This window comes from Nomascus leucogenys, chromosome 14 (assembly GCF_006542625.1).
Source record: "Nomascus leucogenys isolate Asia chromosome 14, Asia_NLE_v1, whole genome shotgun sequence".
Taxonomy (NCBI): domain Eukaryota; kingdom Metazoa; phylum Chordata; class Mammalia; order Primates; family Hylobatidae; genus Nomascus; species Nomascus leucogenys.
This window is the reverse complement of record NC_044394.1, coordinates 29,307,891-29,335,725: the sequence shown is the minus strand read 5'-3', so window position 1 is coordinate 29,335,725 and position 27,835 is coordinate 29,307,891.

Below are 27,835 nucleotides of genomic sequence, written 5' to 3'. Positions count from 1 at the left end.
TTAAATAATTTTTGTAGAGTAGTAATTGTTAATTGTTCCATTCTGCTACTTCCTCTCCCATCTAAAATGTGTGGGGTGATGATTTATGAGTTTTCTTTTTTTCCCCAGTCAAGACATCTGTGCATTAACATCAGATACACTCTTTCTGCATTTGGGAACTCCTAGACAATAGGATAACCCACTCCTCTGCTTCTGAGAGAGCCTTTGAAAAATCTAACATAAGCCTACACTCACAGCTTAATTGGAAAGATTTATTAACAAGATGATCCTTTTGCTCATTTGGCTTCTGAAAGCTACATAAAGTTGAGAGGATGAATGGTCGTAATTCTTTTGTGTTGTTAACTGGAAGAGACAAAACCAACATGAAAGGACTGCTGTATTAGTTAGAAATCAGAATTTTATTGGGGGAGGAGGAGAAAGTTGAATAGCTACTGGTGAAAATATAACTTATTTGTTATATAAAATAGTTGTCTTTTCTCATGTGCCCACTTCTGGTTTATTTTCAGGCAGTTACAAAAAGTAGAAAAAGAACTATTACCTTCCATGATTTATATAGTTGCGTATATGATTTGGGAATACTTCAGGTTGTAGGTAGCTCTTGGTTTTCTGTTTGTGACTGAGTTAGTTTTTCAGGGTGACATTAAGAATAGGCAGGAAGAGTGCTTAGATATGTGTGGATTATTCATAGTGAAGTATGTGGACCTTCTCTGCTGAATGCCCGGAACTTGGAGCAGCTCACTTGGGAGGTGTATGTTTAGGGAATACAAATTTATGTTGATTTTAGTTTACCCTTGACTGAAAATGTATTAGCATCCTATACATTAAAGCAAATGTAGTTTTAAAAAATAAACGGCTTTTTAAAATGTACTTTGGCAGATAGCAGGCACTCAAAAAAATGAGTTTTAAATAAAGCTGTGATAATCAGAAGTTAATTATTTAGCAACCTCAGTAAGCTAGCATCTATACAATAGTTGACTAAAATATACCCAAGAGAAAAAGTGCATTTGGGCTGGGCGCGGTGGCTCACGCCTGTAATCCTAGCACTTTGGGAGGCCGAAGTGGGAGGATCACCTGAGGTCAGGAGTTCGACACCAGCCTGGCCAACGTGGTGAAACGCCGCTTCTATTAAAAATACAAAAATTAGCTGGGTGTGATGGTGTGTGTCTGTAGTCCCAGCTACTCAGGAGGCTGAGGCAGGAGAATCACTTGAACCTGGGAGGCGGAGGTTGCAGTGAGCCAAGATTGCACCACTGCACTCCAGCCTAGGCGACTGAGCAAGACTTCGTCTCAAAAAAAAAAAAATTTTTGAGTGGAAGAAATGTATCTTACTGAATAAAGTAAAACAATCTAAAAGGGCTATTTATTTTGCATTTTATTGCATTAAATGGAAAAAATGTTTTGCCTTTAAAAGATGATACTAAAATTACAGCAGGCTGAAGGAACAAAGTATATAGAACAGTCTTAAAGCCTCCATTTATGAAGAAACAAAGAAAACAAGTCATTGCCTTCTTACCATTCTTTCTCTTTTTTCTGTGAGTGACAAAGAATAAGGGGCAACTAACAGCTGCCAGCCAAAGCCTCTCAATTCTGTTCTGCAGTTAAAGTCTCAAAGTCTGGGGCTGCTGTGAGCGTGGAGTGATGCGTGCAGGGAGCGGCCCATGCAATGCATTGTGCTGGCCTTGCTGGAGCTGCCCATGCAAGGAGCAGCCGTGCCATAAGCTACTCATGCAGGGAGTAGCCATGCAGGAGCTCAAGCAGAGGGCAGCCCGTATAGTGCTGTGGGCACCTTGTGGAATGCAGTGCAGAAATCAGCCAGTGCAGCATGCATGCCAGTCCGGGTCTTCCCCAACACTGCCCTTGGGGAAACCCACACCTATTCTTACAGGAATGGCAGTAGGGGGTCTGCCCAAACCAGCTTTAAGTTAAAAACAAAACAAAGCAAAACAATTCCTGAAGTGCCCCAGCTTATCATCTAACAGGCAGTGGAGTTTCTCAGCACTGCCTGAGGTTGTTTGTAATTGTAAACTAATAGTAGTAAGGGCAGAGGCCAGATGTTAGATAACCGAAGTCAGAGGTAGATCAGCTGGAGAGCCACGTTGGGCTTAGATTTTAACTCTTAAGTTGTCTTGCTGTCCACTCCGCACATAGATATAATATGAGCAGAAAACAAAGAATTTCTATTTTAATTCTTCGGGAAAACATTAGCTTTTTATTTTAATACTTCAGAGTTTGTTGAAAAAACCATTTTGGCAGGTTGGTACAAGGAATAATACCATCTGTATTTGTATGGTGCTTGCCGTTTGTAAGTGCTCTCATGAGCATTATCCTATTTAACACCCACAGCCACAACCACCTTGTGAGGTATTGTCTCCCATTTTACAAATGAGGAAACAGACTTCTGAGAGTTTACAGCTTGTCCAAGGGCATACAGCTAGTAGTCATTAGAGCCTTCCTGCTCCAGTATTCCTTCCACCATGCAACCAGCACTTTGATAGCATCTAGCTTCCTGGTCTTCCCTATCTGTCACTCTCATATTTACACAGAAAATCACCATCTAAAAATCTTCCTTAGTGGCCATTCCATGTTACTTACAATAAGAACATATATACTGTCAAAGGGTAGCTTCTTCATTGACTTTGAAGTCAATAATTGAATAAAAGAGGAGCCTTGTTATTTCTTACTTAGAACCATGCTGAATGAACCTTGGGGACCATTTGGTTCAAATATGTATATATATCTAAATCTAGAGTAAAGCCCTTCATAAGGAAAGTGAAACTCCAGTTAATTGCAAAGACTAGGGCCCACTTCCTCAAACTCAGACCATTGTGTTCTTTCTTTTAAAGTACACCTCCTTCAACAGAGGTACAGTTCTTGTCTCAAGAGCTAATTTGACTTGAGATTCTGGCAGATATTCCTGAGTATCTACTCTGTGCAAAGCCCTGTGTGGAACCAGTTCTGGAGGAGTTTTGGATCTAGTGGGAGAGACTTAATCCAGGAGAAAATGCACCTAGTGCTAATTCTTCAGCCATTTAAAAGACTAAGAATGTCATAGATAATCCAAATTTGGTCTTGGTCATCTGGAAACATTTATGAAGAAGCCCTTTCTTATATGTTCTTATATTACCTCCTATTTGTAGAAAAATAGCAACTGTGGCCACTTTGGAACTTTTGGAATAATGCCACCCATCCCTGAGAAGCTGAAGTATAAGATTAAAAGCAAATCAAACTGTGATTGTTAGCACCAAGTTTCTCTTTAGGTCTTGTCCCTAAAAGTTTTAACTTAGAAAATCACATATTACTCATATCTTCTTATAAAAGCTCTGCTAATAACTTTGAACTCCTTAAAATACATTTTCAAAGAGCTGATGGTGAGCAAGCCACATGTTTCACGGCCTTCCCTGAGCACTGATCAGCCGAGAACCTGGAGAGCCTTTCTGAATGCACCCCTGATAATTTGGGCTGTCTCCAAGTCAAGCTGAATTGATAGGGAATGCAAAATTGATCAGAATAATTACAAGTGCCATTATATGAAAGAGATCACTTTGCCAATGAACACTCACAGAATGCCTTTATAGACCTAATTTGCACCAGAATTAAGTTTGTCTTTCTCAATAGTCGCTTCCCAAACTGAACAAACTGCATTGTGTAAGTGGGTCAGTTTTCACAGTACTCTGCTTGAAATATTCAGATATACACAAAGGCAGTTGGATTGTAAATTTCAAGGGCAAACTAGTCTCCAATAAAGCAGGTATGGGAGGAAGCCGTGTTACATTCTTAGAGGAATGAGTTTCTCTTTAACTTAAAAAAACGCATTCAGTATCCTGCTTGCTTTGCGTGGATCATACTCAGCTTCCATTTTTTGCCTTTTAGCCAACCTCTTTTCATTTACTCATGTTTCTGCCTCTCAGTCAGCAGTATTTGGCTATAATCAGGTGATTTTGCCCTCAGTTAGTTCTCCAGGGCCTAAGAACTCAATAGTATCGAATGGTTTTGGGTTAGGTTTTTTTTTTTTTTTTGAGATGGAGTTTCACTCTTATTGCCCAGGCTGGTGTGCAATGGTGTGATCTCGGCTCACTGCAACCTCCACCTCCCGGGATCAAGCGATTCTCCTGCCTCAGCCTCCCGAGACACTGGGATTACAGGTACCCACCACCATGCCCAGCTAATTTTTGTATTTTTAGTAGAGACGGAGTTTCACCATGTTGGCCAGGCTGGTCTCGAACTCCTGACCTCAGGTGATCTGCCCGCACTGGCCTCTCAAAGTGCTAGGATTACAGGTGTGAACCACGCGCCTGGCCAATTTTGGGTTAGTTTTTAAAAAATAAAGACATTCTATTGACAAAGCATTGTGCCGTACCTAACTACCATAATGTGTCTCACTGGCTTTAAATCAGGCCAGAGACAGAAGTAAAATATTATAAATAGTGCATACATGAACTTTGCCAAAGGAGGTTTGAGGATTCCACCTCCACTTACCATGTTTACCCCAAAATGTTCTTTATTTCATTATAGTAGTGAAGATGACAGTTGAATTTCAGCAATAATTTTTTTTTTTTTTTTTTTTGACAGAGTCTTGCTCTGTCGTCAGGCTGGAGTGCAGTGGCACGATCTTGGCTCACTGCAACCTCTGCCTCCCAGTTTCAAGTGACTCTCCTGCCTCAGCCTCCTGAGTGTCTGGGACTACAGGCACGTGCCACCACGCCCAGCTAATTTTTATATTTTTAGTAGAGACGGAGTTTCACCATGTTGGCCAGGATGGTCTAGATCTCTTGATCTCGTGATCCGCCCACCTTGGCCTCCCAAAGTGCTAGGATTACAGGCGTGAGCCACTGCGCCCGGCCAGCAATAATCTTTTTATATTTGTAGCTTTTAATGAATTGTTCCAGTTTTCCCTTTTCCATGATAAATGGAGTGTGGTGAGGACGGGGAGGTTCATGAATTTTAGGACAATAATGTGTTTATTATTTATTGGGATTGAAATTTTCAGTTCATCACTTCAGCCCCCAAGTCTTTAGGACAAAAACAGGCGTTGCATATATATTTGATTGAAAGTGTCAGAAACCTATGAAAGTAACTTAGCGGAAAATGGGGACTTACTGGCTTACAGGATCTAAGAAACAATTGGACCACCAAACTGTGCGAAGAGCAGTAGTGCAACTGGCCTCAGTAGGGCCAGAACTCTCTCCATCTTTCGTCTCTGCCTCTTTCTGCATGTTTATTCCATTTCTTCTCAGAGCAGACATTTCTCCGTATGGCTGGAAACATGGCCACCAGCAATTTATCCTATAGCTTCTGTTACTGAAAAGTTCTGTGACTGCCAAGTTAAAAAATTGTAAGCGAGTAACTCATGAGGTGAGGGTCACATAGAAATATGGTGACATGTGTGTTTGCCTGTGTGACTATAAGTGGCCGGGTGGCTATTTCTCTGAATAACAGATAGTTGCTGGGCAGAAAATTACCCAGCATGTATGCTCAGTACAGTGTGCCCAACTAGTGCCTTTCAAATGTTTGGACAGAAACCTACAGTAAGAAATATATTTTACATTGAGACACACATATAGACACAGGTTTGATTGAGGAAAATTTTCTTGAAACAATACTCATCCTCACTATGTACAAGGCATTCTGCTATTTTCTACATATTCAAAGGTAGTTCATTTTTTAAAAATTCTGACTGTAACTCATCTAAATGATCTCATGACTCAGTGGATAATGATCTGTAGTTTGAAAAATACTGCGCTAGACATTAAAAGTATCAAGTAAGTTCATGTGTCAGTAGATATTTGGGTATAGATATTTGTTGAGTCTTGAAGGAATAACTTACATTCTAGAAAGATACTAGGGACTCAAGGGTGACAAATATGTGATGTGAATGTCCTTTCCAGTTCCCATGGTGGAGATGGCAGCAGCTTTCCTACTAAGGAATATTCTGGAGTCTCTCCTCAGCCCTTTTTAAAGTCAAGCAAGTTAAAACAAGTGCCCTGTGCTATCAGCTTCCCTCCTCTTTGTTTTGGATTTACCTTTTGCTGAGAAATACTGAAATTCTGTGGACCTAGAAAATGTCCCAAAGTGCTTTCAGTTCTCTCTTAAAACAAAACATCAACGCAGCTTTCTCGAAAGCTTTATTGTGGCAGCAGGAAGGGCAGCTTTCCTGATCGTTGTGATACTATAAAAGGATGGATGATATCTTTACCTATCCAGGAATCAGTTGAAAAACTCTGGCGAGGCGCGGTGGCTCACACGTGTAATCCCAGCACTTTGGGAGGCCGAGGTAGGCAGATCACGAGGTCAGGAGATCGAGATCATCCTGGCTAACATGGTGAAACCCCATCTCTACTAAAAAATACAAAAAATTAGCCGGGTGTTGTGGCGGGCGCCTGTAGTCCCAGGTACTCGGGAGGCTGAGGCAGGAGAATGGCGTGAACCTGGGAGATGGAGCTTGCAGTGAGCTGAGATCGCGCCACTGCACTCCAGCCTGGGCGACAGAGTGAGACTCTGTCTCAAAAAAAAAAAAAAAAAAAAAAAAGTTGGGGGAGAACTCTGAGGTCTCCAGTTTTTAATTTTCTGTTGAAACATTTGAACCTATAACCTTCTGTCTCTTAAAGATTCAGATGGAAACTTAGTAACAGTAGTACAGAATGACTTCTGAATGTGACATGAAAATGCAGAGAAGAGTGGCGGAGTTCCTTGCCATAGTTGGAAGCCCAAAGAGATCCTAATAACTAACAAGTAAGTAGTAGCAGGGATCTAACTATGAAATGCAAAGCAATACATTTCCTTGAAGTGATGCTCATCCTCACCATGTGCAAAGCATTCTGCTATTTTCTGTTCTATTCAAAGGTAGCTTATATTTAAAAATGCTGATTGTAGCCCACCTAAATGATTCCATGACTCATTCTTCTAAAATAAAACTTTTAGAAAAATGTATTAGGAATATAGAGTTAGGGATAGAGAAAGATTTCATAAACAAGACACAAAAAATACTGACCATTAAGGAAAAGACTGATAAGTTTGACTTCTGTTGATGAGCTTCTATTCACTCAAAGATAGATTGGGAAAAGTATGTAGAACACAAGAGACAAACAACCCATATTCAGAATATATAAATAACTACTGGTGGGAGTATAGACTGGTACAACCGTGTTTACCAGTGTCTCATACAGCTGGAGATAAGATACCCTGTGATCCAGCAGTTTCACTCCTAGGTTTATACCCTAAAGCAGCAGTTCCTCATACCTTTGATCTCACTTGACACTTGATCTCCTCTACACTTTTAAAAATTATTGAGGACCTCAAAGAACTTTTGTTTATATGGATGATATCTGTTGATATCTACCATAGTACAAAATGGAGACATTTAAAAATATTATTCATTTAAAAACCTGCTGTGTGTTAATATAAATAATGATTTTTGAAAGAAAAATACCATTTTACCAAAACATAAAAAAATTAGTAGAAGGCCGGGCGCGGTGGCTCACGCTTGTAATCCCAGCACTTTGGGAGGCCGAGGCGGGTGGATCACGAGGTCAGGAGATCGAGACCACGGTGAAACCCCATCTCTACTAAAAATACAAAAAATTAGCCGGGCGTGGTGGTGGGCGCCTGTAGTCCCAGCTACTCGGAGAGGCTGAGGCAGGAGAATGGCGTGAACCCGGGAGGCGGAGCTTGCAGTGAGCCGAGATCGCGCCACTGCACTCCAGCCTGGGGGACAGAGCAAGACTCCGTCTCAAAAAAAAAAAAAAAAAAAAAAAAAAAATTAGTAGAAAGAGTGGCATTGTTTTACAGTTTTGTAAATCAGTTTACTGTCTGGCTTCATAAAAGACAGCTGGATTCTCACATCTGCTTTTACATTCAAACAGTTGTGATGTGTTGTTTTGTTTGAAGCATATAAAGAAAATGTGGCCTCACACAGCTATGTAGTTTGGAAAAAGGAGGAGTATTTTCATAACCTTTTAAATAATTATAGATATTCCTTTTCGATACTTAATTAAAACTTTGACAAATGGTAGTTTGAAAGGTTGGTGGCAGTGTGAAATCTGAATCCATATCAGTGAACTTTTAATATTTATTACATTAAAATATTTGGTTTACCTTGCATGCTGAGTAGGTTTTTACTTATGTATGATTTTGTAATATGCTACATTGATTATTTGGAAACATTAGTTTACTGAGTTATGTAGATCTTTCCATTGTTGACACATTTCATTATACAATATTAAAATATCACATTCTGTAACTTTACCACTGATCTCATTAGGAAAGTGTTTAGTAAAGCTATACTTTCAGGGGTCATTTCTATAGTTTTTTACTAGAAAAGTGTTTAAGTATTAGGAAACTGTCAAGCTTGTAGTGGCAGACATGTTTTCCAAAATTAATTTTCACTTGAAAGCCTGAATTTTGTCACTGGCACCAACTGTCAATTGGTTTCCAGCTTTATTTTTTTATTTAACTTTTTAATTTTTTAGATACAGGGACTTGCTCTGTCACCCAGGCTGGAGTGCAGTGGTGTGATCGTAGCTCACTGTAAATCTCAAACTCCCGGGCTCAGCCATCCTTCTGTCTCAGCCTCCTGAGTAGCTGGGACTACAGGCACACGCCATCACATTGAGCTAATTAAAAAAAATTTTTTTTTGTAGAAACAGGGTCTCACTGTGTTGCCAGGCTGGTCTTGTGCTTCTGACCTCAAGCAATCCTTCTGTGTCAGCCTCCCAAAACGCTGGGATTACAAGTGTGAGACACCACATCCAGCCTGTCGGTTATTTTTCTTCAAGTGATAGGTTCACTTGTCTGCCAGATACTCACATTGGAATAACCATAGTTTGTCTGACTGTCATTCCTTCAGGTAGAAATGGTGTTCTGTGATAAAAGCAACTATGTCAGCTCAAAAGCAAACAACCGCTCCAGTGCTTTTTTCCTCCAGGCAACCTTCCTACCTCGGTGTGTGGCAGAAGGGCTTTGTGTGTGCTCTCCCATTTTGTCACACAGAATATTAAAAAGACATATATTCACGGGTAGAGATTTAATAAAAGTAATATTTCTTCTGCCTCACCAAGGACATTTTAAAGTGAAACTGGCATATTTTCTTTAGTATGTAGAGGAGAGGAATACAATGACTGCTAGTACTGCCTTTGTTCATGCCAAGGCACCAGCAGTTCTTCCAGCCCAGATGTCAACAGCGACAGAGGCAAAGAATATCTTAGAACTAGAATGAAAACAGTTTTAACTTTGTGGACTCTCTGAAAGGGTCTGGAGATTCCCAGGGGTCCTGCTCCCCTCCCCACAAGACCACACTTTGGAAGCCCTAGGGCATGCCCAGCTCTTGTACACTGGGAGTATATGCACTCCAACGGGATGGGAAGCAGGGGCCCTGGTCAAGGAGGGTGCGTGGCTGGGAGGGAGGGAGTTTTGCAGTACTGACCTGGGTAGGGGCATTTGTTCTAGACAATGTCAATCAGTCATTTATATTTGTATACTTTTCTAAAAGTCTGTTATACTTTTAAGGTTTTTTAAAAATTAATTTTCTCTCACAGCCTTGACTCTTAAGTTTTATAAACTGCATTGTTAGCCTCTGGTTTTGTGATACAGATGGTATTGAGATGGAAAGAACCATTTCTTATACTTCCCTCTTTATGCTGTATGCAGGATTTATTTGTTGAACCTTTTCTGCTTTTTGGGCTGTGTTTCGTTTGGTTATATTATAAGTGAGGTAGGAATTTAAGTACTCTCATGTGCAGTTTCCCCCTCATAGTTACTGACATGATTAAGGCAGTGAAAATTATGTAGAGTACTTTTTTTTTTTTTTTAAGACAGAATCTTGCTCTGTTTGCCCAGGCTGGAGTGCAGCAGTACAATCTTGACTCACTGCAACCCCCGCCTCCTGGGTTCAAGCAGTTCTCCTGCCTCAGCCTCCCTAGTAGCTGGGATTACAGGTGCCCACCACCACTCCCAGCTAATTTTTGTATTTTAGTAGGGACGGGGTTTCACCATGTTCGCCAAACTCCTGACCCCAAGCAATCCACCTGCCTCGGCCTCTCAAAGTGCTGGGATTACAGGCGTGAGCCACCGCACCCGACTGGAGTAGATTTTTTAAAAATCCACAGCTTTATATTGTGCTTAGTTACTTGAGATTTAGCAACCTTACCATAGAAGCGATTCCCACTATCATTATTTTCTGGAAGGGGAACAAAATGAAGAGGGACGAGTAAGAACGCAAAGTGTAGAATAAAACCATTTCTAACTTCCTTAATAACTTTGCTGTTACTAAATCATAACACTATGGTGGCTTTGTAAGTGAAATAAAATATAGTAAGATTTTGGCCCTGCTGTATTAAATGGCTTATGGTCATGCCTTTAGAATTTTAGGAACACATTCGCTTCAGTTGTCTCATTTTCTCTCTTTAACACTGTGAATTAGGCATAATAGCTACTAATACTTCCATTTTATAGATAAGAAGATTGAGGCATAGAAAATATCAGTGACTTACATATAACAAATTCAGTAGCAAAGCCAGAACTAGTCTAGTTCATGACTCTTAGAATTTGCTTTTCCCACAAAGCTGGTTTAATTGTGAGCAATTCAGGATAGCCATCAAAATCAAGACCTTTTTGTCCCTGCCTCGTGGCAGCAAGCCAAGCTCTCCTGCCTTCGGTCTGCCCTATATATGTGTTGGCATCATCTGCTGTGCTTCTTTACATTCTGAGACTTGAAATGAGAACATTTAGGAGACCACAAAGACTAAATTAAATTTCAGTTTTGTCTGTTAGAAATGGAGTCCGTCGAGGTGTGCATTCTCTGCTACTAATCATAGTTGTCAGCATGAACCCCGGTGCTATAAGTGAGAGGCGTGTTAATTCTCCATTTATCAGCTGTCAAGATGACTGGAAAGCGGTGTAGTTGGGCTGTGGATAAAAGCGATTAACTTTGAGATGTACCTGATCTCCCAACAGGAATATCTTCCTGTTCCTTGGCATTGGTTCACCCACTCAGAGTCTGTGTGGTATGCAAGAGTGTATGCAGTAAGAGGAAAGAATTATTCTAGCTTGGTTGCAACAGATTAGCAAAGATTGACCGGGCTCTGTTGTGTATGTGGGATGGCGTCCTCACAGAACTCACTCTGATTTAAATGGACATGTAAAATCCTCGCAAAAGCAGCTAAGAATATCTGGCAAAAGAGTGGGGTAATTAGAAAATAAATCGAGGCTCTTTATATAGTTTGTCCAGGCTAATCTTTTTTAAAAAATAAGATTTACTTTTGTTGATGTTGGTGTCTCTGAATAAATAAAAACGTTTTTGAACATTATAGGCCCTGTATTTCACAGTACAGGATCCAGATTCAGTAAATACTTTCCTCACTAAATCCTGGCAGGATATTATTTGTAAGGCATAAGGTCTTAATCCAAGTGTTTCACAAGTGAAATATAACAGAAATCTAATAAGTGAATCTGCTAATTGCATTTTTCCTGATGCATTTCAAATAGGGCAGTCTCTAATTATAAGCATCCCCTACATACGAATGGCTGCTGCTCTTGCCCCAGTTTTCCCCATCTAACCAGGCCCAGATGCTGCTGCCACAGAAGGCATTGTCAGTGCTAGTAGAGAATGAGAGAGTCAGAGCAGAGGAAGGAGGAAAAGTTATAGAAACAGTACCCAGGGGAGCAGACCCCAGGAAGAGAGCCCATCTGGACCTATTGTGGTGCCTTCCTGCCCTCTTGTTTGCTGTTGGAGTTTTGCTTATTTATCCTTGTCAAGTGCCACTGAACACAGGAACAAGTTTAGGGTAACAAGCGTCTTCTTTAACATATGTCAAAAAGGTTAAGAGCATGAGCTTTGGAGTCTGACACTTCAGACTTGAAATTGGGCGTTACTACCTCCCAGTGGTGTGACCTTTGGGCAGGTTGGTTCACCTCGCCTGTCAAGTCTATTTTGTCTTCTGTGAATGGGGATAATTGTACCTACCTCCCAGGGTTACTCTAAGGATTAAATGAAGATCTGTATACATACAATGTACATGACCCCATGCCAAAGACGTACTAAGCTCTTACTAGACAGTAGCTCTTAATGTATATGCAAACAACTGAAAGTTTTTAAACGATCTATATATCATAAATTATTTTTATGATTTATGTGCTTTATTTCAAATATCAACTTGAACTTTACTCCCTGGAGGCACTGACACTTTGAGAGGAGTGGGACAGTTGGGAACTTTCGGCATGGAGATGTTAAGGAAAAAGGCAGGTCAGGATGGGGAAATCAGGAGATTTAGAACATCATATGGACCTGGGAAATGGGGAGGAGAATTCTAAAAAGTGGGAGTGGGTGTATTCTTCCTGCAGTTGAACCACTTACTCATTGTTAGAACCCTAAATTCAGGCCTAGACTATTAATACTGTATCTTCCCTCTCTGTGCATTCAGTCACCTGTAGAGCTTAAAACAAATATTCATGCTTGGGCCCTGCCCTAGTCCCTCAACCTCAAATGTGAATCTCTAAGGGGTGAGACTCAGAAACACCTCAGGTAACTGATACACAGCCAGGGTGAGAAGCACTTGAACTATGTTTGGGTTAAGTATACTTGTGAAGGCTAGCCTGGAAACCTGCCCATTCTGTCTTCTTTTTTTTTTTTTTTTTTTTTTGAGGCAGAGTCTCGCTCTGTCACCCAGGCTGGAGTGCAGTGGCGCGATCTCGGTTCACTGCATGCTCTGTCTCCCAGGTTCACGCCATTCTCCTGCCTCAGCCTCCCGAGTAGCTGGGAATACAGGTGCCCGCCACCACGCCTGGCTAATTTTTTTGTATTTTTAGTAGAAACGGGGTTTCACCGTGTTAGCCAGGATGATCTCGATCTCCTGACCTCGTGATCCACCCGCCTCAGCCCTCCAAAGTGCTGGGATTACAGGCATGAGCCACCGCGCCCGGCCCCATTCTATCTTCTAAACAAGTGGGAACTATACACAGACACACACAGACACACAGACACCCACACACACACACACGAATGTGCATACGCAGTTTTAACTTCACCAGAACAGTCTTTCTTTGATTCAACAATCATAAGGAGTGCAGAATAAATGCTATTGTCAATGGAGGGGTAAAATTTATTCACAATTAAGTATAAAATTTCTGAGATATTATGAATGCCAAATAGAGGTACAAATTAGGATGACAGTTCAGAGGAAGGACAAAGCATTTCAGTGCTCGCAGGGAAGGCTTTTTGAAGGAAATACCATTTGAACTGGATCCTAAAGGACAGCTAGGGTTTTGGACCGTAGGGGTGAAGCAGGGGAGAGATATTTCAGAGAGAGGGAATTGCAGGGAAAGACTTGGAAATGGCAAAGCCCAAGCCATATATACAGGAAGTAGTTCCTTGTACTGGGTGATTGAAGCAGAGAGAATGTTAAGGAAAGAAATTCTAACTAAAAAGCGGGGACAATAGATGGACCAGATGGGAGAGACGTGAAGTTCATGCTAAGGAATATGGCAAGTTAACGTAGGTCTTGAGGAGGGTGTTGTGGACAGAGCTGTCTTTTAGGAAGCTGAATGACAGTAAACTGAGGGGAGAGGACTGGAAGCGGATATGTTCTCATGGACATATGTCTTTTCTGAAGAAAAGGGGCTGTGTGAAGGAGTGAGGGAACAGTGTGTGTTAAACAATGAACAATGGTGGTTGGGCTGACATGATGAGAATGGGAAACAGGAGGGGAGGCGGCTGGATCCGAGGGGGAGCTCATTCTTTTACTCCACCCGCTGTTGCATACTGTCTACATTTTATTCCGCAAGATCTATGTTGGCCCATTTCAAACCACTGTTTGGGTTATTTCTAGAGATGCAAAGGCACAGAAAAAAACCTAGAATATTTTTTGAAAACTACCTTTTTTTTTGGCTGAGAATTTTTTTCTGGAACTGAGTCTAGAATATTGGAAAAATTGTTTAAGAGAAGATGTTTCAATTGCAACCTTCTCATAACTGCTGATTCCTCCCAGATTACTTCTAAAAACCCAGCAACAGGAAAGACTTCCCTGGAAAACCATCCACAGCTCTTATTTCCCTGAATCTCATTCTCCCTTTGTCAGGCATTCTTTATCTATTTTATTTAACTGATACACAGCCAGGGTGAGAAGCACTTGAACTATGTTTGAGTTAAGTATACTTGTGAAGGCTGGCCTGGAAACCTGTCCATTCTGTCTTCTTTTTTTTTTTTTTTTTGAGGCAGAGTCTCGCTCTGTCACCCAGGCTGGAGTGCAGTGGCACGATCTCGGCTCACTGCATGCTCTGTCTCCCAGGTTCACACCATTCTCCTGCCTCAGCCTCCTGAGTAGCTGTGAATACAGGCGCCCGCCACCACGCCTGGCTAATTTTTTTGTATTTTTAGTAGAGATGGGGTTTCACCATGTTAGCCAGGATGGTCTTGATCTCCTGACCTCGTGAGGAGGTCTAGGATCTAATGGCCTAGATAAAATGAACTCTTCAGGAGAATATAGGTGCTTTTCCACTAATAAGCACAGAGAAATACTCTATTTAGAAATAGGAAGAGATTGATTGGAAGCCAATCCATGTGGCTGCAGGACTCTTATATCCAGAAAGTAAGGAAGGCATGCAGGTGTAGAAGCACCCTGGCTTAGCCCTGGACAGACTCAGAGTCTTGGAAAGGGACAGCGATTTGTGTTATTTCCAGTTAATATAAATGTTAAAAGTGAGAAGAATGGCTACTGTTAGTGCTGCCTTAGAAATGAGACTAATAAGGCAAAACTGTGCATGATAGAAGTCATAATCAGTGAGATTAGAGGGTAGGAAGGTGGCTTTCCCTTAAGAAGTTTCCTCTGCTTTAATGAAGGTGAAAAATTAATATAGATATGAAGACAATAGAAAAACATTAGACATTTTTAATTTGATAAAGGATAACCAATCACAGCCATTGAACTATTTTTATATTGGTCATTTGCCTTTTCCATGTATGTATGTTTTTATGCAGTTGTAAACAATATACATACAATGCTGTATCCCAGAATAAGCACTTAAAATATAACAGTGATACTTTTGTATGTCGATCTCATTTTTAGAATAAAAATTTAATATTATAAATATTTTATTGTATGTATTCATAATTTATCAAGCAGTTCTCTAATACTTGATTATTATTTCTTATTTTTAGGTACTAGAGAAACAATGCATTGTTTATCTTCTACATACGCCTTTTTGCTTTCCTTCCATTATTTCCCTAGAATAGATTGCTAGGAGCATATTTATTGAGTCAAGGTTATAATATCTTTATGGTGCTTGTCCCAGTTCCTTTCTGAAAATGAGTACTTTATCTGCTCAACACTCTAATGATAATAAACCTAGAAACTATGGAGGTTTCTTATTTTACGACAGTTTTGATTATAGTTTTTAAATCCCAAATTGATAAAAACTATTATTCCCTTAAATTTAGCATCACATAAATACATTTACATCATTTAAAAATAAATTCACTTCATGAATGTATAATTATCTAAATAAGCTGTATCTTTTATTTTATTTTTTTATAAAATAAAATATAATTATAAAAGCTATATCTTTTATATCTAAATAAGCTATATCTTAAATTTTATTTTATATATTTATTTTATTTTATATTTATTATATATATATATATTTGAAACAAGATCTCCTCCATCACTCAGGTTGGAGTACAGTGTTGTGATCATGGCTCACTGTAGTCTCCACCTCCCCAGCCCAAGCGATCCTCCCACCTCAGCTCCCCAAGTAGCTGGGACCACATTGTGCGTGCCACCATGCCAGGCTAATTTTGTTTATTTTTTGTAGAGATGTGGTCTCACTGTGTTGCCCAGGCTGGTCTTAAACTCCTGAGCTCAAGTGATCCTCCTGCCATGGCCTCCCATTTTATTATATATTTTAAAACTCCACATATTATCTTAGATTCATTATTTCCAGAAAGCTTATATCACTAGTTTGTGAAACCTATAAATCGCTATACAATTCTAATTTTCTTTTCTTTATAATATTTTAGGTCAGTCAACCATATTTACATATCTAGTATGTCTCAGAATTTACTTTATAAAATTTGATGTTTGTACACACACGTATGTTTCTTTTGTTAATTTTTTTTTTTTTTTTTTAAGACAGAGTCTTACTCTGTCACCCAGGCTGGAGTACAGTGGCCCGATCTCGGCTCACTGCAACCTCTGCCTCCCAGGTTCAAGCGATTCTCATACCTCAGCCTCCCAAGTAGCTGGGATTACAAGTGTGTGCCACCACGCCTAGCTAATTTTTGTATTTTTACTAGAGACAGGGTTTAGACACATTGGCCAGGCTGGCCTTGAACTCCTGGCCTCAAGTTATCCACCTGCCTTGGCCTCCCAAAGTGCTGGGATTATAGGCGTGAGCCACTGTGCCGGGCTCTTTTGTTAATTTTTGAAAAGGAACAACCTGATTTTTACTTCAGCCAGTATATGTAGATCTGGAATACTGAAGTACATTTTTCTCCAAGCTGCAAATCTTTCTGTGTTTAGATGGGTCTTTCCCAAGGATTCATTTTTCTGTGTGTCTGATACATGGGTTTATTAAGGCTAAAAGAAACTTTGTGGCCTAGAATAGCTTTCTAACCAGTTGGTCTTTGCCACACTTTTCTTTCCCCTCTAGTCCATCCTATTCATTACTCCTAGATTAATTTTTCTAAAACACTGGTTATTGAAAAACCTCACTGAAAAACCTAATTGACTCCCCATTTCTAGATGAATTGAGCAGAAGCTTTTCACCTTGGCATTTAACACCTACAACACGACATATTTTTGCAGTCTCATGAGAACCACTGGCGAGGAGATAAAGTGGGTGGCCAAGGCCCCTGGCCCAGAGCCACCTGCTCAGAAACCTCTAGGTGTAGGACCCTCTGGAATCTCTTGTTTTTTAAAGCTCCACAGCTGAAGCACCACTAGCCAGGGGTGGCGAGCTCTGGCACTGGGAACGGGCAGATGTAGACTCCTATCTTGCCTTTACCACTTACTTACAACTCAGTGATTTCCAGCGTGGGTGCAGGCCTCTCGAAGCATAGGCTGCTGCTTTCTGTAAAATGGGGTCAAATGATATCTTGTGAGAAAAATTGCAATTATATGTACAATAATAATTGGTATAGAGTAAGCACTAGACAAATGTTAGGTGCTACTGTTTCACAGTAATAGTAGTAATAAAAGTCACAAGCTTTGTGTTCAGGCAGATGGGGGCTCAAATCACAACTCTGTTCCCCCTCTCTCTAGATCTTACCCAAAATTGCCTAATTCTCTGATTCTTAGTTTCCTCATCTATAAACAGGATGAATAATGCCTACCTTATTTGATATAAGATAGAAAACATTGGCTGGGCGTGGTGGCTGACGCCTGTAATCCCAGCACTTTGGGAGGCCAAGGCAGCAGATCGCTTGAGCTCAGGAGTTCAAGACTGGCCTGGGCAATATGGCAAAACCTTGTTTCTCTACAAAAAAAATACAAAAATTAGCCAGGCATGGTGGCACACGCCTGTGGTCCCAGCTACTTAGGAAGCTGAGGTGGGGGAATCACTTGAGCCCTGGAGGCAGGGATTGCAGTGAGCTGAGATCGCATCACTGCACTCCAGCAGACCCTGCCTCAAAAAAACAAAAAAGAAAGAAAGTAGCACATCACTACATAGTAGGCACAAAATCATAGCAAATGTAGTTTTGTTTGTTTGTTTGTTTGTTTTTTGAGACAGAGTTTTCACTCTTGTTGCCCAGGCTGGAGGGTAATGGCACAATCTTGGCTCACTGCAACCTCTGCCTCCCAGGTACAAGCAATTCTCCTGTATCAGCCTTCCAAGTAGCTCAGATTACAGGCATGTGCCACCATGCCCAGCTAATTTTTTTGTATTTAGTAGAGACAGGGTTTCACCATGTTAGTCAGGCTGGTCTCGAACTCCTGACCTCAGGTGATCCACCCTCCTCGGCCTCACAAAGTGCTGGGATTACAGGCATGAGCCACTGAGCCCAGCCGGCAAGTGTTTTAATATATGCCAGGGACTGTCCTAAGCTCTTCATGTTTTCACCAACCCTTCCCTTCAACCCTATGAGGTAATATTGCCATTATTTTACGGGTGAAGAATCTAAGACAGAGAAGTTAAGTGACTTGCTCGAGGTCACACAGCTGAAAAGCTTCAGACTCTAGAGCCCACTCTTACCTGCCATGCTGTGCTACTTCTCATTATTATAATGCATTATTATTGACTTACTTTCTTTCCCTACTTCCACCCCTATCAATACTAGCTCCCATAAGGCTGTGAGTAATTCTTTATATCCCCTATAGCACCTAGCAAGCACTTCATATGGAGAAGACACTGTTAACTCTGTAGACCTTATCATTTGAGAGAGATGCTGGATTCATTTCCCAAAAAGTACGCTGTTTTTAGGAGGTCATTTCTGAGCTACTTGTCTTCTCTGACCTCTTCTTCATTCTCTCTGCATCATGAAAGTGTCAGTTACCTTCCCTTTTCATGCTGTTACACTTACTTTTGTGGATTTCACACTTAGTCCTTTAAAGACCGTTTTATTCTGGCTTTCTCCAAAGGAGAAATTTAGGTGTACATCTTCCTGTATTTTATTACTCATATTCTGAAAATTTGGAGATTTAATCAGAATTCCTATCTTCCTGAGTCGTCTGAAATTCTGCATTACAGTTGTGATTATTTTCCTTTGATATTACAATTTTGATTTATGTTTTTTATAACACTTGTATTTTTCCTTATTACCACATCAATATATATTCATTGTGGAAAACGATGTAAAAATGCAGAAAAGAATACATTAAAAAATAAAAACTGCTGCATTTTACTCCTTACTGATACCACTTTTAACATTTTGATAAATGTCCTTCTTGTTTTTTCAATGAACACACACACACCTTTCGTAAAATTAGGATCTAACTGTACATACTATATCTTAATTTTTTTATTGTGTGATTTACAAGTATTGTTCTTTGACTTATTTAACAAATAATGGAAATGAATGAAAAGGAGATTTTGTATACATTGCTGGCTACCAACAATAGGCATTTATTAGTAATGCGTTTCTTAGGACCTAGACAGCTTTTTGTCTGGGATCCATTAAAAAGCCTGTCTTAGCAGTAAGAGTGACTAAAAGAAAATTAGCTCAACAGGGAATTTTGAGGAGGTTCCCACTGTCGACGGCAGGCGCTGGCCTTCACTCTGCCATTTGAGTCCTGCTACTGAAAACAAAGCTGGCTTTGGGCTGCGCACTACTGTATGTGGTATTTGATTCTATATGCCTTGGTTTTCCACATACCTTGCCAAATTGGTTTCCTGACCATGACCTTGTAGTTCAGCATTTCCTCTTCCCTCCACCCGTTTCCTGCCTTTACGTTTGATCGTCAGAATCTTTTTTTTCACATGAATCCCATGGTAGTAATGTAGTAGTCATATCTAAAGTCAGGAGACCCCACCCTTGGTCTCCTGAAATTCTTCTGGGAAAGTATACTTTACATGTCTGTACTCCATAACTGTAATATGAAACCACCACACAGTATAAAAATGTATTTTCTGTCTTTTTTTAAATTTTAATTTTTGAGACAGAGTACTGCTCTGTCTCCCAGGCCAGAGTGCAGTGGCGTGATGTTGGCCCACTGCAACCTCCATCTACCGGGTTCAAGCGAGTCTCCTGCCTCAGCCTCCTGGGTAGCTGGGATTACAGGCTCCCACCACCATGCCTGGCTAAGTTTTATATTTTTACTATAGAAGCGGTTTTACCATGTTGGCCAGGCTGGTCTCGAACTCCTAACCTTAGGTGATCCTCCTGCCTCAACTTCCCAGGGTGCTGGGATTACAGGTGTGAGCCACTGTGCCCGGCCTCTATTTTTAATAGAAGATTTTAGAATAGAGAAACATTGTTTCTTCATTAATCCTGGCATGACATTGCCTTAAGGAGTATTTTCACCTCTTACCTGTATGCATGTGACTCCTACATCTTGTCCAGCCCACACCTCTCCCCTCTGCTTCAGTTCTCTATTTCTATATACTTTCATGACATCTTCAGCTAAATATAATATTGTCACTTTAAACCCAGTCTTTCTTAAATGGACTTCATTATTTTGCCTACAAACCTGCTTCAACTGTTGTCTTCTTCTTTCCTGTGGAACCCAATACTCTTTCAGTCTCCTGGAGTACTAATAAAACAGTAAGGTGGCCAGATACAAAGTAAGTATACAGAAGTCAACACCTCTCCGGTACATCACCAGTGATCAATTTAAAGAAATAAAACTCCAATCACCATAGCAATTAAAATTATAAAATACCCAAGAAAAAAATTAATAATTCTGTAAGACACATATTGCAAAAAATATTTATTGAAGAATTAAATTCATGGAGAAAATATTCCTAGAAGAGAAAATGTTAGTTTTCCCTGAAGGGATCTGTAGATTCAGTGTAATTCCAACCAAAAGTCCCAGTGGAATTTTAATTTGATAAACTTAGTCTGAGGTTCCTCACAATTTGAATGAAGAAGATTGAGAGGAATAGTCCTACGAGGTATAAAAGTATATCTTAAATTTAAACATTATGGCATTAGCACAAGAAGAGACAAACAGATCATTGAAACGGAATAGAATCCAGGAAAAAAAAAGGACTTAGAACCAATTTTTTTTCTTCTTTTTTCTCTTTTTCTTCTTATAAACCCTGCTCTAGAAAGAACCAAATTTAACATATGATAAATACAGCATTTAAAATCAGAGGGAGGCCGGGCGCCGTGGCTCACGCTTATAATCCCAGCACTTTGGGAGGCCGAGGCAGGTGGGTTACCTGAGGTCAGGAGTTCGAGGCCAGCCTGACCAACATGGTGAAAACCCATCTCTACTAAAAATACAAAATTAGCTGGGTGTGGTGGCACATGCCTTAATCCCAGCTACTCAGGAGGCTGAGGCAGGAGAATTGCTTGAACCTGGGAGGTGGCGGTTGCAGTGAGCTGAGATCGTGCCATTGCAATCCAGCCTAGGCAACAAGAGCAAAACTCTGTCTCAAAAAAAATAAAATAAAATAAAGTAAAATAAAACAAAACAAAATAATAAAATAAAATCAGAGCGAACAGGAGGGACAGTTGAGTAAATTGGAGAGGACAAAAAGAATATTGCAAAGGCCTTCAGGTGAGAGAGCATATGTGGTGCATCTCTTGGACCAAGAAATTCCTGGGACCTGAGAGCAGGAGTAGGGGCAGTGGAGAGAGAGGATGTTAAAGAGCAGGCAAGGCTAACACCGTATGTGTCCTTCTGAAGAGTTTGGACTTTTATTAAGTGTCTTATTCATCCCCAGCAGCTGAGTGACATGATCAGATTCACATTTGCAGAGGGATTGCGCTGGCTAGCTGGAGTTCTGTTCCAGTGAAATTCAAGCAAGAGAGCATCTCAGCCTGAACTGAACTGAAGCAGTTGGGGTGGAATGGGCAGACCTTGGTGCTTGCAATGTGGTGGGCTTGGAAAGAGGAGGAGAGAAGGATTGTGCCCCGGTTTCTGAGTTGGGAGACTGGATGGATGTTGATGATGCCTTTTGGTGAGAGAGAGAAATTGGACCAGGTTTCAGGAGAGGCATAGAGAAGAGAATGAGTTCTGTTTTGGACATGTTGAATTTAAAATACCCATAAGACATCTCAGAAGAGAAGTAGAGTTAGGCATTTGACATTGTAAATCTGAATGTCATCAAAGATCTGGCTGGAGATAAACTTATGAGGCATCAGGACATAGCTCACAGTTGACATCATGTGAGCAGATGAGAGTGTACAGGAAGAGCATATAAGCGAACAAGTGAGGACAGCATCGTGAGGAATACCTGAGGGAGAGGGGCCTCCAAAACAGACTGAGAAGGGGAAAAAGTGGATGGAGACAGCTTGTTAGGAATTTTGACTGCAAAGAAAAGAAAGATGGTGGTACTTAGGAGAATATGTGGAGTTGAACAGTTTTCTGAGTTTCTTTTTTGAAAACGGGGAAGGACATCGACATGTTTGGATATTGATGGGAAGGATCCAGAAGAGAGAAGGGAAATAATTGATAGGTCCTGATCTCCAGTGAGGGTGAAAACAAAAGCCCCAGATGGGTTGGGTGCAGAGAAAGTGCATGTGTAGGTGACTGCATTGGGTTAGGATCAGGTTAAGAGAGGCTAATGGCTTCTATTTTCTCTGTGAAGTAGGAGCAGAGTTTTCTGCTGTAAACAAAGCAGCAGAATGAGGAGAATGAGGAGTCTGAGGAAAATGCAGAAAGTTTGAAATAGCTACTGTGGAGAAGGGAGAGAGAGGCAATTAACACAGTACGATAATTTTGGACATATGGAATTTGAATTCCAGAGAAATAACATCTATGTGAGGTGAGGGTTTGGAGCTGAGGCTTGAGTTTAAGATTAGATATGGAGATTTGGGATTGTTAGAAAATTTAAATTAATGGTTGAATAGAAAATGAACAATTGGCAGGGCAAAGGGAATCAGAGAAAGAAACTTCAGATAAGGAGGAACAGTAGGAGAAAGCTGAAGGGGAACAGCAGGAGAAATAGAAATACCCGGCAAGTATGATATCATGGCAACCAAGATAAGGTCATTATCCTTAGCAAACTAACACAGGAACAGAAAACCAAATACTGCATGTTCTCACTTATAAGTGGCTGCTAAATAATGAGAAGATATGAACAGAAAGAGGAGAACAAGAGACACTGGGGCCTACTTAGGGGAGGATGTTGGGAGGAGAGAAAGGTTCAAGTAGAAGGGGTGAGTTAATGAGTGGGGCCACTTTTGTAGAGTAGTGATTCTTGACCTTGGCTCACATTGGAATCACTTGGAGATCTTTAAGCAAATACCCATGCCTCTGCCAATCCAAGACCAATTAAATTGGAATCTGTGGGTGGGGCCCTGGCATCACTATTTTTCTTTGTACTGCAAACTTCTTTTTAAAAAATATTTTAACTTTTATTTTAGGCTCAGGGGTACATGTGCAGGTTTGTAATATAGGTAAACTTGTGACTTGGGGGCTTAGTATACATGTTATTTCATCACTCCAGTACTAAGCATAGTACCCAATAGGTTTTTATTTTTTTCTGAACCTCTTTCTCCTCCAAACCTGCTCCCTCAAGTAGGCCCCAGTGTCTCTTGTTCTCCTATTTCTGTCCATGTCTTCTCATTATTTAGTTCTCACTTTTAAGTGAGAACATGCAGTATTTGGTTTTCTGTTCCTGTGTTCGTTTGCTAAGGATAATGACCTCCATGGAACTGGAGGCCATTTTTTTAATGACTGCATAGTATTTCTTTTTTATGGCTGCATTGTATTCCATCATGTATATATAGCACATTTTCTTTATCCAGTCTACTGTGCATGGGCGTTTAGTTTGATTCCATTTCTTTGATATTGTGAATAGTGCTGCAATGAGCATATACATGCATGAGTCTTTATGGTGAAATGATTTATATTCCTTTGGGTATATACCCACTAGTGGGATTGCTGGGTCAAATGATAGTTCTGTTTTTAGTTCTTTGAGGAATCACCACACTGCTTTCCACAATGACTGAACTAATTTACACTCCCACCAGCAGGGTATAAGCATTCCCCTTTCTCTGTAACCTCACCAACATCTGGTTTTTTGTTTGTTTTTACTTTTTTATAATAACCATTCTGACTGGTGTGAGATGATATCTCATTGTGGTTTTGATTTGCATTTCTCTAATGACTAGTGATATTGAGCATTTTTTCATATGCTTGTTGGAACATGTATGTCTTTTGAAAAGTGTCTGTTCATGTTATTTGCCCACTTTTTAATGGGGTTTTTTTTTTTTGCTTGTATGTTTCCCTAAGTTCCTTGTAGATTCTGGGTATCAGACCTTTGTCAGATGTATCGTTTGCAAATATTATCTCCCATTCTGTAGGTTGCTTCTACTCTGTTGATAGTTTATTTTGCTATGCAGGAGTTCTTTAATTTAATTAGGTCCCATTTATTGACTTTTGCTTTCATTGCAATTGCTTTTGGCATTTTCATCATGAATTCTTTGCCAGTTCCTATGTTCAAAATGGTATTTCCCAGGTTATCTTGCAGGGCTTTTATAGTTTTAAGTTTTACAGATAGGTCTTTAATCCATCTTGAGTTGATTTTTTTGTACTACAAACTTGTAATTCATAGCCAGGGTTGAGAATCCCTGCCAGAAAGAGAGAGGGAGACAGAGAGAGAGAGAGAGAGAGAGAGAGAGTCCGATGAAGACTAAGAAGTGATTGGAACTGGCAAGCAGGACATCAGTGGCTTTTGAGGGAGCAGTTTCAGTAAAGTGATGAGACTAGATTCCAATTTATAGCAGGAAGGGCTGGATAAGGATACAGGGTTTTGTGGTCAAAGTAAAGTACATGGAGAGAATTTATGCTGCATGGCCCCGATCTTATGAGGTATTATTGTTAACTGCTATGAGCTGGATCTTTTTGAGCTGTGGATCTTTCTGAGACTCGTGGAGAGTGGGGAAGCACTGAAGAGATGCTATTAGGAATATAAGAAGAGTCTGCAAGGCCACAGTGATGGCCTGGAAGAGTGTGAATTGCATTCTGTAATTATGTGGCCCCATTACCGACTGTTAATGATGTAACACATACAGTGCTGATGCATGTAGTGGAGTTGCTTCTAAGGCCTGAGATAGATTTTGAAGTTAGCATGTAAGGCAAAAATGGCATTGGTCAAAATTGTTCTTATAAATCTCTTAGGAAGGTGCACAGTGGGGACTGCCTTTCCATCTCCACAGAAAGCCAGCTCTCCCTGGAAGCAGCAGAATATTCTTCACTTGAGCACCAGATGACATAGTTGACTTGTACACAGCTAATGTTACATGAAAAAATGTGACTGTTTACACCAAAGCCATGCTCAGTTTAATTAAATACTCATTAAGAAGAAGTACTTGGGTCATTAATGAGGGATATTTAAGTACGGAAATTAACTGAGGGTACAAAAGAATTAGTTCTCCGTCTCTCTGCTTGTGGGTATGTGATGAATAAAATGAGGAACTGTGTACACTAAGTTGTAATTTTCAGTTTTCTTTTTCTTTTTAAATACCCTATGATCAGTTGACAATCAGTTTTCATTTTTAATTGAGCACATATAATTGAATTTGAGTAAATTAATGCATGATGATGCAGCTCGCATCACTGCATTTTTTATTTCTCACTTGCCCAAAATTGAGAGAGTATAACACAGTCGTTAAGAGGATGGGCCCTGGCTCAGAACACCTGGGTTTAAATCATGTCAACGTCACTCACAATATGTGTAACTTTGGTTATGTTACTTAATCTCGCTTTTCCTCCAATTTTTCATCTATCAAATCAGCATGAAAATAGTATCTACCTCTGTTTGTTGTGAGGACCAAGTAAGTTAATAAAGGTAAAACAATACTGTCAGAAATTATTATTGTTATAGTAATGGTGTATGCTGATGCATAAGTGTGATTTGATGTTAGGCTACAACTTATATCACAAGGTCAGGCTTTTACTGGAGCTTAGGCTGTGGCCCAGTATATTATCTTGCCTTTCAAATCAAGGGCCAGATGATAGAGCTGCTGACAAAGCTCAGATGTTTTACTGCAAAAAGTTGGGGGCGGGGAGGCTTATTTATGACTTTAAAAGAATTGAGCCTGCCAAAGGGGGTCTCTTTCAAAACTCAGAAAAAAACAAATACACCAATCAAGACACAAAATCATGGTCTTTGGACTAAGATAAATGGTAAATACATTGGGATGTAGTAGATTCTTAGTTAATTAAAGTTTTTTAGATTGTTTCTACCAAAACCTGTGGTGGTGTGTGTGTTAAACGCAGACTCTTTTGGTGATGTGATATGATAAATTCATCAGATTTTAGGTCTCATGATTTTTTGCAAAGAGAGAGAGAGACATTTATTTCAAAAGAGCATCCCTATTGAAAAGGGACAATGAAATGAAGTCTAATGATGTGTTAATCATCATTAAAGTTAAAGGATGGTGGCCAGGTGCGGTGGCTCATGCCTATAATCCCAGCACTTTGGGAGGCCGAGGCAGGTGGATCACTTGAGGTCAGCAGTTCCAGACCAGCCTGGCCAACATGGTAAAACCCTGTCTCTACTAAAAATACAAAAATTAGCCAGGTGTGGTGGTGTGCACCTGTAGTCCCCGCTGCTTGGGAGGCTGAGGCAGGAGAATCGTTTGAACCTGGGAGACGGAGGTTGCAGTGAGCTGAGATCACACGACCGCATTCCAGCCTGGGCAACAGAATGGATGTAGTCTAAAAAAAAAAAAAAGGCTAAAAATGTAATGGTGAAGTGGGGGGAAAAAAAAGAAGCTTCATTTTGATAGTGTGTGGGGAGAGACAATACATCTAAGATTAGGTCAGTTTTGAGTACGAAGCTTTTCATGTTTGGATTTTGCAATAGTCCCATTCAAATTTCTAGTAATAACTGGCATAAACTTCCCATTACCACTTCTTTGAAGTATACCTGTCATGTTTGTAAAGATTTCTTTTTTTTTTTTTTTTTGAGACGGAATCTCGCTGTGTCACCCAGGCTGGAGTGCAGTGGCGCAATCTCGGCTCACTGCAAGCTCCGCCTCCTGGGTTCACGCCATTCTCCTGCCTCAGCCTCTCCGAGTAGCTGGGACTACAGGCGCCCGCCACCACGCCTGGCTAATTTTTTGTATTTTTAGTAGAGACGGGGTTTCACCGTGGTCTTGATCTCCTGACCTCGTGATCCGCCCGCCTCGGCCTCCCAAAGTGCTGGGATTACAAGCGTGAGCCACCGCTCCCGGCCTGTAAAGATTTCTTTTTCAGAATAAAGCTGGCAGCCACGATAAACATGTTCACATTTAGAAATTGTCTATTTGAAAAAAAAATTACCACAGTTTTGGTTCAGAAAATAATTAAATTAAGCTTCTTAGTGCTTCGAAACTATGGTACTGTGTAAACTTATGAATAACATTTAGTTACCACTGAGCTTAATAGTGCCTTGAAGAATTAAAGTTCATTATTCACTACTTTTTTAAAAAGTCAGAACCATAATGAAGACATTGAATAATAAATGTCTTCAAAGTTAAATTTAGTTTGGTTAGTTCTATGGCTATCCCGTAGCATTGGAGTACTAGAATAATTTATGCCTCATAATCATACAGTAGCTAATATTTATTGAGCTTTTTTTTTTTTTGCCAGAAACGATTCTAAGGGTTTTACATATACTAACTTATCTAATCATTACACCTCTGTGAAGCGGTCTTGTTGTTACCCCTTTTTCATGGATGAAGAAACTGAGGCATAGAGAGGTTAAGTCACTTGCCAAAGACTTCATAGCTAGTATACGGCAGCGCCAAGATTTGTATTCACATCAGCCACTGCCAGGGCCTTAACCACCAGGCTAGACTGCCTCTACTTGAATACATAAATTCTGAGTTAAAGTTTAACATCCTTGAATTCTCATATATCTTAATTTTTAAAGAAGTAGGGGAAATTTACAAAATTAACTTGGGTTTATTGTACTAGTTATGGTACCCTGTAGAGAGGTTTCTGTTTCAAAGGTAGAATTCTTGAGAATTTAAATACTTCAGAATATTATGGGCCATTGAAACAAGACTTTGAGATGTGCTGGTTGTACTATTCAGTGTAGTAGACTGACAGGTTGTGTTACATTACCTCTTCTTGTTATCAATCTTACCTTTGATAATACATGCCAAGTATTTTACTTACTACTTTTCAAATTGATTCTGTATCTGAGGATTTGGGGAGAAGCAGTGGGTATGTTTGAGTTTGTAGCAAAGAAGAGATACTGGGTGGTTTTGGACAAAATAATTCCCTTGCGTTTTGGATGTTTTTCAAGT